The following is a 9840-nucleotide window of genomic DNA, read 5'->3' as shown; positions in this document are numbered from 1 at the left end:
TGATGCACAAGGAAAAGCAAAACAAAAAAAGCCAATATTACTTAATGTGGATAACTCTTTAAGAACAATCAAGCTTAGTTTTTAAGCAAAGTATTTTTTTCACTGCATCAGAATTTACAGCATTCAACATCTTGCCTCTATCCATTTCAGCGAGAACCAATGCTCTACCAAAGAAAGCTTTCTTCACTAAATATGGTCCCTCCTATTTTGGTGTCCATTTTCCCCCAATGATCATGAATGTCGTAACCATTTTCTTGGAAAAAAACGGGAATTGACTTAGATTTTGAAAATGAAAAAAAACGAATAGAGGAGTCGCCACCAATCTTTTTTGATGAGGTGTGATCGGATCACCTTAAATTAATCATTTTAATAAAAGTGAAGATTTACTAAAATGATAATTTTTGGTCTACGAAAATCAGAAAATGAGTTCGGGAGTCGGTTACGCACGAGGAAGGATTAGCACCCTCGATACGCCCAAAATTGGGACCTAGTTGATTAATTAATGTCTTAAGATCAAAGATTGAAAACTTTGAAGACTTTTGAAATGCGAACCTTCTTTATAAAAATGCTCTAGTGTTAAAGATCTTCTCGTCTCAAAATATAAAATGTCACATCCAGTGAGTTAAGACACAACATCTTGAATTTTCGAGAGCGAGCTTGTCTTTTATTAACGTGTTTTAAAGGATATTCAGTTAGTCAGGGTGAACGAGGAAAATCGAACCCAGTAAGTTAGGGCACGCTTCCTCAGATTTCCGAACACCGAATATTGCCTTTATTTGTGACAAATCTTATTTCGAGGTAACAAAATGTCATACCCGGTAAGTTAGGGCACAACATCTCGTATCTCCGAGAATAAGCATTTTTCAGAACTCGTATTGCAATTTAAAAGAGTATTCCGTATTTAGGTTAAATGAGAAAAATCGAAACCCAATAAGTTAGGGCACGATTGTCTCGAATTACCAAATACGGGATATTTACTTTTGTGAAAGAATTATCATTGGGTTGGATAAAACCTAAATCCATGATGGAACGAGATAATAAAGAATGCATAACAAATAAAAATCGATAACCATAACAAGATAAACATAAACACAAATGTGAATGATAACGATAAAAACTAAAATAAAATAAATGCGTCAAACGAAAAATAAGAAAGGAAAATAATAAATAAGCTAAATGTTTAAAAATAAAAACTTAGTTGTAAAATAATGAAGATTATGAGAGTCTATTTAATAAAGTAGTAATAGTGATGATAATGATAAGAAAAATATAACGATAGTAAAATATAATATTAGTACCTAAATATTAATATAGGCATAATGCCTAAAGCGTAATAATAGCGAAATATGTATGAATAAGAGATATAAATAACTAAGTAATGAGAAAATAGAAAAATAATAATAATAATAATGACAAGAAGAAAGAAAAAAATAGTGATAACAATAATATGTCAAATAATAAAATTAATAATAATAATAATAATAGTAATAATAATAATAGTAATAATAAAGTAGAGCAGCAAATAATAATAATTCGTTAATAATAAGAATATGTTAGTAACAATAAATTAATGGAGTAATAATAAAATGAATAAATAAATAAACACAAAAAGAAAGTATAATTATAATAGCAATATTAACAAAAAGAATCATAATAATAATAATAATAATAATAATAATAATAATAATAGGTAATAATAAAAATAATAGAAATAATAGTGATAACAACAATTTAAACAATATATATATAAAAAAGCGATAATAGTACAAATAATAACAAGAACAATAAAATTAACTTAATAAGATAGCTAAACGATTAAAAAAGGATTAAATTGGATTTAAAACAGGAATTTCGGGGCAAAATTAAAATAAAAGAAAACCAAGGAGGGCCAAATTGTAACACGTACGCGATATGGAGGGACGAAAAAAGAAAATATCCCCATCCCCCTAAACGCCACGTTTTACACAGGACCAAAATGGAACTGAAATCGAATTACCGGGCGAAATTAAAAATAATGGAAAAACTTAATCTCAACATGGTGAAAAGCGGAAGGACTTGCAGAGAAATTACCCCCAAAGACAAAAACACGCGGATTCTCCTAGCGGGTCGGGTCAACACGCGGATCCCAGGCTTAAAACGGCGTCGTTTTAGAAAATGACCGGCCAAAACGGTGCCGTTTTGAGGGGGTATTTAAATCCTATTTTTTCCAAAAAAAATCATTCTTCCTCTGTTTTTTTAAAAAATTCTTCTCTTCTCCTCTCTTTTCCTCTGCAGAGGTCTCCTCGCCGGTGAGGGCTCCGACCACAGATCTGGCGAACCGCCGCCGTCCTCCGTCGTCGCCGGCCACCGCGCGCGATGGCCGGAATTCCCAAAGGTATATTTTTCTTCCTTTTTTTTATTTTCTTCGTGTATTTATAATATGTGTGTGTGCATGTGGGTAAATCGGTAAAAAAAAGAAGAAAGAAAATAATAGTGATAATCAAATAACAATCACCTTGGGCTATCGAAATTTTTTGTTTGGACTATTTTTTTGCTCTTGATATTGCTGTGGTCTCTGCTCTTGCTAGTGTTTAAAATCAAAATTGCTTTTTATTTTTCACCAAAATGTCCTCCTCTATTACAAAGTTTTCAAGGGCTTTATATAGCCGTTTACAAAAGGTTTTGGTTCAACTACTTGTCATTTCTTTTTAATTCTTGCAGGAAAAGTGGGCGGTGCTTGTGTCAGGTAGTGGTGGTGCTTGCAGATGTCGGTGGTGGGGAGCAGGTGCTGAACGGCTAGGGTTTATTTCTTTTCTCTGTATGTTAAGGTACTTAGTGGGCTTGGGTTTGATTTATTTGGGCCAAAATTGGGCTTCTACAATGAATATATGGCAGAATCTTCTTCAGTACCAGATCCCCTTCTTTGAACTGCCTTGGTCACACCTTTTTATTATAGGCCTTCATTATTCTTTATTGATACAACTGGCTATGACATAAAGCTACTAATCTCTTTTCCTCAATTAAATTCAACTACTCATATCTCTCTTGCACCCATTCAACCTCCTTTAGTCGCACCTTCCTCGACACTCGTAGAGATGGGATTTGTACATTGATAGGTAAAACGACTTCCATGCCATACACTAATGAAAACGGAATAGCTCCATTCAAAGTCCTCACTAATGTGCGGTATGCGTAGAGAGAAAAATAGAGTATCTCATGCCAATCCCTATACGTTTTTGTTGTCTTGGAAATGATCTTCTTGATAATCTTGTTTGCGACATCAACTGCCCTATTCATTTTTGGACGATATAGCGCAGAATTGTGATGCTTGATCCCAAATTGTGAGCAAACCTCTTCTATCAAGGCATTGTTCAAGTTCTTAGCATTGTTTGAGATGATTCTTTTTGATAAATCATACCAATAAATAACCTATTTTTCAAAAATTTGTAGATCAATGATCGAGTTACATTGACATATGAAGCGAATTCGACCCACTTGGTGAAACAATCAATCACTACAAAGATGAAATGGTGCTCGTTTGATGCTTTCAGTGTGATGGGGGCAATAACATCCATGCCCTACGTTGAGAACAGCCAAGGAGGCGCTAAAACATGAAGTTTGGTAGGAGGAGCATTAATACTGTCCGCATAAATCTGGCATTTATGACATTTCTGAGCATAATTTAAACAATCTTGTTCCAACGTCAACTAGAAATATCTAGCCCTCATGATTTTCCTTGGCATCATATGTCCGTTACTACGTGCTTCACATACTCAATCATGGATTTCCTTCATTATCTGATTCACCTCTTTTATATTGACACATATCAACAGGGTTTGGTCATCCTCTTTTGTACAAAAAATCATCGTCCAAGAAGAAACCCATATCCAGCCTCCTAATTATTCGTGTATCATTTTCTAAGGTGCGATCCGAGTATTGCTGGTATTACAAATACCGCTTAATGTCAACATACCATGGTTTCCCATCCATTCCCGATTCTACTCTCGCGCAGTGGGCCGGCGAGTCATTGACCCTTAACTATATAGGTTGCACTTCTGTTTTGAATCCTACTTTGAACATGGTGGCTAGAGTAACTAATGCATATGCTAACTAGTTTTCTTCTCTAGGAAAATGACAAAATTGAACATCATCTAACTCTTGATCAGTCCATGCACATATGTTTGATAGTGAATTAGTTTGGAATCCTTTGTTTCCCATTCTCCTCTTAATTGGTAAACAACTAACGTTGAGTCACCGAAAACTTTTAAAATCCTTATCTTTTTCTCAATGGCTATCAGAAGTGCCAAAATGCATGCCTCGTATTTAGCTATATTGCTCGTACAGGTGAACATTAGTTTAGCTGTAGCAGGAAAATACTGGCCTCTTAGGGAGATTAGTACTGCCCCAATTCCATGCCCCATCATGTTGGATGCTTCATCGAAATACACCCTCCAAATCTCTTCTTCTCACTTCGAAACTGACATGATCTCTTCATCTGGGAAATCAAAACTCATAGGCTTGTATTCCTCTTTCGTACGATCCGCCAAAAATTCTGCGATTATGCTTCGTTATATAGCCTTTTGGTACACATAGATGATGTCATACTTGAACAATACTACTTGCCAACGAGCAATTCTCCCTGACAATGATGGCCTTTCAAAAATGTACTTTAAAGGGTCTAACTTTGTGATGAAGAAGATGGTGTGATACAACATGTATTGCCTTAGTCGACGCGCGGTCCATGCTAAAGTTCAACACATCTTTTCCAGATGGGAATATTTGGCTTCATATTCCAAGAACTTATTGCTCAAATAATAAATTGCGTGCTCTTTCTTGTTTGAACCATCTCGTTGCCCAAGAACACAACCTATAGAATTATCCAGCACTACCAAATACAAATTCAAAGGTCTTCCTGGCACCGGGGGAATCAAAATTGGTGGCTTAGTGTAACGCGTAGGCTTGTGCAAGTGTACACTGTCGTTATCAAGTAATAAGTACGTCTTGAGTTATCGTCTCCACAGGGATTGTATTTGTGCTAAGTCACTTAATTTGTAAAATTATATTAACAATTTGGTAAATAGAAACACAATATAGTTGAGAAGTGATTATTAAAGTATATTAAACTAAATGCAATAATCACTAATGCAAATTATCTTAAGTATGAGAACTATATGAATGAAATAGATTTTAGCAAAATTAAACAAATTTGCAACAATTATAACATAAATAAACTAGAACAATTACTTTAATTAAACTCAATTTATTATCAACATGCTTAATAACATTTGGAAAAACATTCCATGACAACTCGATCTTTCATGAGTTTGGAAACCACATTAGGTCCTTTCGGAATCCTTTACTTAGTAAATATGCATTTTACTGATCCTTATTTACTAAGGGTTTCTTAGCATTCGTGTGAGGTAACAGGGACATGTTAGGTTTGAAATAGTTTAATCACACAAATCTAAAAGCTATGCAGATAACAGAGCTTGGTCAGAGTTGTTATGCAACCTGCAATTTAATCTAAATTGAGCATGCACATTTCAATTATGTGTCCACTAGCCATTGTCTGGTCAGGATCGCTCAGCTAATTCAAGTGCATTTCAATCACGTATGAACGAAATACAGACTTGATTTTAATTAAAACATGATCGATTGAGGCATAAACATTATAAGCATGAATCAAATAAATATTATTTAATCAGTGCAATCATCCTAGCTTAAATAGAATTAAGTTAACATTGTTGTAAACAAGAACAAAGAACACATGGAAAACATTTTTAGATTAAATTAAAGAAAGGAAAGATTAAACCCAAATCAAAGTGGCTGTCACCCAAGACTCTGACTGACTAGGTTCCTTCGCTTCTTTGCTTTGCTCATTTGCTGATGGCTCTCCAAGGTGGCCTACCAAGGGCTTTTTAAGAGGATTTAATTGCTAAAATCTCTATGAAGAGATGATACTAGGTGTGGGGAATGGAAAAGGCTAAAAGAATTTGGAGAGAAAAGAGAATGATGAATGATTACGGATGATGAATGGGGGAATAAATGGGTCATATTTATAAGTGAATGAGGGAGGATAGTTTGCTAAAAATAGGAGGTTTCATCATGATAGTTTGCTAAAAATAGAAGGTTTCATCTCTTTAAGCATTTTCAATGGGTGGTCGGCCATGAATTGAGGAAATTGAACTGATTTTTGCTCAATTTAAGTGCCACGACAACTCAGGAATGAGACTCGGTCAAGTGCAAATCTTCAGGCATATCTCTAATTTCTTCAACATTGCAAGGACCTTGTGCAATTAAACCAAAAAGTGGTTTATGTGGACAGCCAAGTGTAGTCGAAAATTGGGTTGGTTTGGTCTCCAATTTGGACGGTTTTGTAATCCAAAAAAGCTATCAGACCTATCCAAAATAAATCAATAAATTAGAAGACCAAAGAATAAAATTTATCCAATTTAATTAATTAATTAAAACCCAAACTATTAATGGAATATTTTAAAATCAATTATTAAATATAATTTTATATTTTATTATTTAATTTAATCATGCATGGCCCACATTATGTCTTAAAAATATAATATGTTCAAATTAATATAAAATAAGCCATTTATTGCATGAAAACTATATAATAAAGCATAAAATAACATTTTAATAATTTCTATGTCCTAATTTCATATTTTCACATGTTCCATTAATTTATTAAACAATTACTTAGTTTTAATAACGAATTTAAGTAAAAAGGTGATAAATTACATAGGAAAAATCCTATATATTTTTCAGTTTACTCTTAGCCAAATACTCTTTTACTTTCTCAAAAGCTTTTTGACAATCTTCAGTCCATTCACCATCGCTATCCTTACGTAAGAGCTTGAGGGTGGGGTTACATTTATTCGTCAACTGTGAGATGAAACGAGACACCTCATTTAATTGTCCCAAAAAACCTTTTACTTCCTTTTGAGTTTTAGGGGGCGTCAAATATTGAATTGCTCAAACCTTGTCCGGATTTATTCCAATTCCCAGTTCACTCACTACGAAACCCAACAGCTTCCCAGACTTTACCTCGAGAGTACATTTTTTTGGATTCAATCTCAATTTGTATTTCTTCAATCTTTCAAATAGTTTGCAGAGGTTTTCCACATGACTTTCCTCCCTAGCAGAGTTTGCTATCATATTGTCAACATAAACTTCAATCTCTTTATGCATCATGTCATGAAACAATGTCACCATTGCTCATTGACATGTGACCCCAGCATTTTTTAAACCAAAAGGCATGATCCTGTAGCAAAAAGTTCCCCAAGTCGTGATGAATGTAGTCTTTTCCATGTCTTCCCTCGCCATTTTGATTTGATTATACCTCGAGAATCCATCCATGAAAGAGAAAACACAATGTTTAGCACTGTTATCCACCAATGTATCTATGTGAGGTAACAGAAAATTATCCTTGGGGCTGGCTTGATTCAAATATCTATATTCGACGCACATTCTAACTTTCCCATCCTTTTTAGGCACTGGTACAATATTTGCCACCCGCTGTGGGTATTTACCTACTTCCAAAAATCTTGCATCGAATTGTTTCTTGACCTCTTTTTTAATCTTCAACATCATCTCAAGTTTCATCCTTCCCAACTTCTAGTGTACGGGCTTGCAATCTGATTTCAAAGGTAGTCTCCACAATATTGGTGTCCAAACCCAGCATATTTTCATATGACCATGCAAACACATCTAAGAACTTAATGAGTAGATCCTTCAACAATTGATTTTGCTCTAGCATGAAATTGGTTTCAATCCTAATTTCCTTTCTTACCTCATCATCACCCAAATTGATTAAATCTGTTCCCTCCAAATGGGGTTCTATAGGCTTCTTTTTCTTGTTCAACTAGCCTAAAAAACTCATCTGGTACAACTTCCTCCTCTTCCATCCCATGAACGTTATAGTGAACATAATTATGAGAATTTGATTCAAAGATTTCATTTGGATCATTTATCAATTCATGAGGTATATCCCTGAAACAATTATGAGTATGTACATTGGTATATGAATGAAGACGATTGAATGAATAAAAGTGACTAGAGACATGATCCAAATCTGATTTCATTAAAGAGAAAATAGTTTTACATGGATTTTAGAAAGAAATTAAATTAACTGAACGATATTAAACTTTGATATAAAAACTCTAAAAAATGATTACATCTCGGAGGGCTCAAGGATAGCAGGTAACGGTATAAGCTGCAAGTTGTCCAAGGCGAAAGGGTCGTAGCTTTAAACCAAAAAGTGGTTTATGGACAGCCATGTGTAGCCGAATTTTCAGTTGACTTGGTCCCCAATTTGGACGGTTTTGTAATCCAGTAAAGCTATCAGACCTGTCCAGAATAAACCAACAAGTTAGAGGACCAAAGAATAAATTTTATCTAATTTAATTAATTAATTTAAAACCCAAATTATTAATGAAATATTTTAAAATGAATTATTAAATATAATTTTATATTTTATTATTGAATTTAATCATGCATGACCCACTTTGTCTTAAAAAATATAATATATTCAAATTAATATAAAATCATACTTTAATAATTTCTATGTCCTAATTTCATATTTTAGCATATTTCATTAATTTATTAAACAATTACTTAGTTTTAACAAAAATTTTAAGTAAAAAGGTGATAAATTACGTAGGAAAAATCCTATATATTTTTTCCGTTTACACACCCCCAAACTTAAATCATTGCTCGTCCTGAGTAATGTTCATGCACAGCAAAAGGTCTTGCTAAGGCAAAATTGCTAATTTTGTAAGTAGCATCAATCTTTGTCTCATAATCATGCATTAATAACTTCACACTCATCTATCTTCTTTATTAACAAGTAATTCATATGCAAACATTCCTTAAGATTGTACTAAGCTTCAAAATATGCCAAAATGAATCATAGTTTGCATGTATGCCACAGTCGTAGATAACATTCTTCATTCAAAATAAGTTCCTATCAATCAAGCAAACAATCACAAGGCTTATTTATGATCTTCATATGTTGAACTTAGGACTTCCTCTCCACTAATGTAGGTGACATAATCATCAAATCAATAGGTCTTTTATAAGGTTGTAATGGGGCTCGGTTAAAGGTAGGGATTTTATGAGATGGGACATTTCGATTTTAAAAATCTTAACCTTTAACTTTGTTTTGGTTTTCTCGTAATATAACCTTTTTCTTTATGTCAACCTTTGGAATACCCCTAAGCTTATTTTGAACTCAAGCTCATACATTTTTCCTTTCTAGAGACTGAGCAAACTTTTCTTCGCTCTTTTTTTTTTTAAGCATGAACACATACATCTTTATGAAAACTTCCTCAAATGTTGATTACCAAGAAAACTTTAGTTAAGATAGGTGCACAAAATTAGGATAACTTTAAAAGATGGTAATGTGGCTTATAATGTAGGTTCATTACAATAAACAGGCTTTTAAGCTCAAAATTTCAGTTTCAAGGGAAAAATATCATAGGATTGGCTTGAAAAGGCTCAAACGATCCAAAAAAATAGTGCCTATATCATTTTAGATTATTATGTCCCCTAGGATTTTGCCTCAAGAAAGTTACTAAGTCAATTCTGAAGAAATAAACCTTCATGCATGTCTAATCTCAAAAGAAACTAAATTTTCATGGAAAACATTACTAAGGCTAATATCTTACAAGCATTCCATTCTTCATGATAACATACTTTCACTCAGATAAAATCATCATTCATACTTGCATACAAACTATATCATTAACAAAAAATGTCTCTAAACATTCATTTATTAAAACATACTTATGAAAGAAATGATGGAAACATACTTGAAAAAAAATTTAAAAGTTTGAGCAATTTTGAGCAATT

This window comes from Gossypium arboreum, chromosome 5 (genome assembly GCF_025698485.1).
Source record: "Gossypium arboreum isolate Shixiya-1 chromosome 5, ASM2569848v2, whole genome shotgun sequence".
Lineage (NCBI taxonomy): Eukaryota > Viridiplantae > Streptophyta > Magnoliopsida > Malvales > Malvaceae > Gossypium > Gossypium arboreum.
This window is presented reverse-complemented; position numbering follows the sequence as displayed.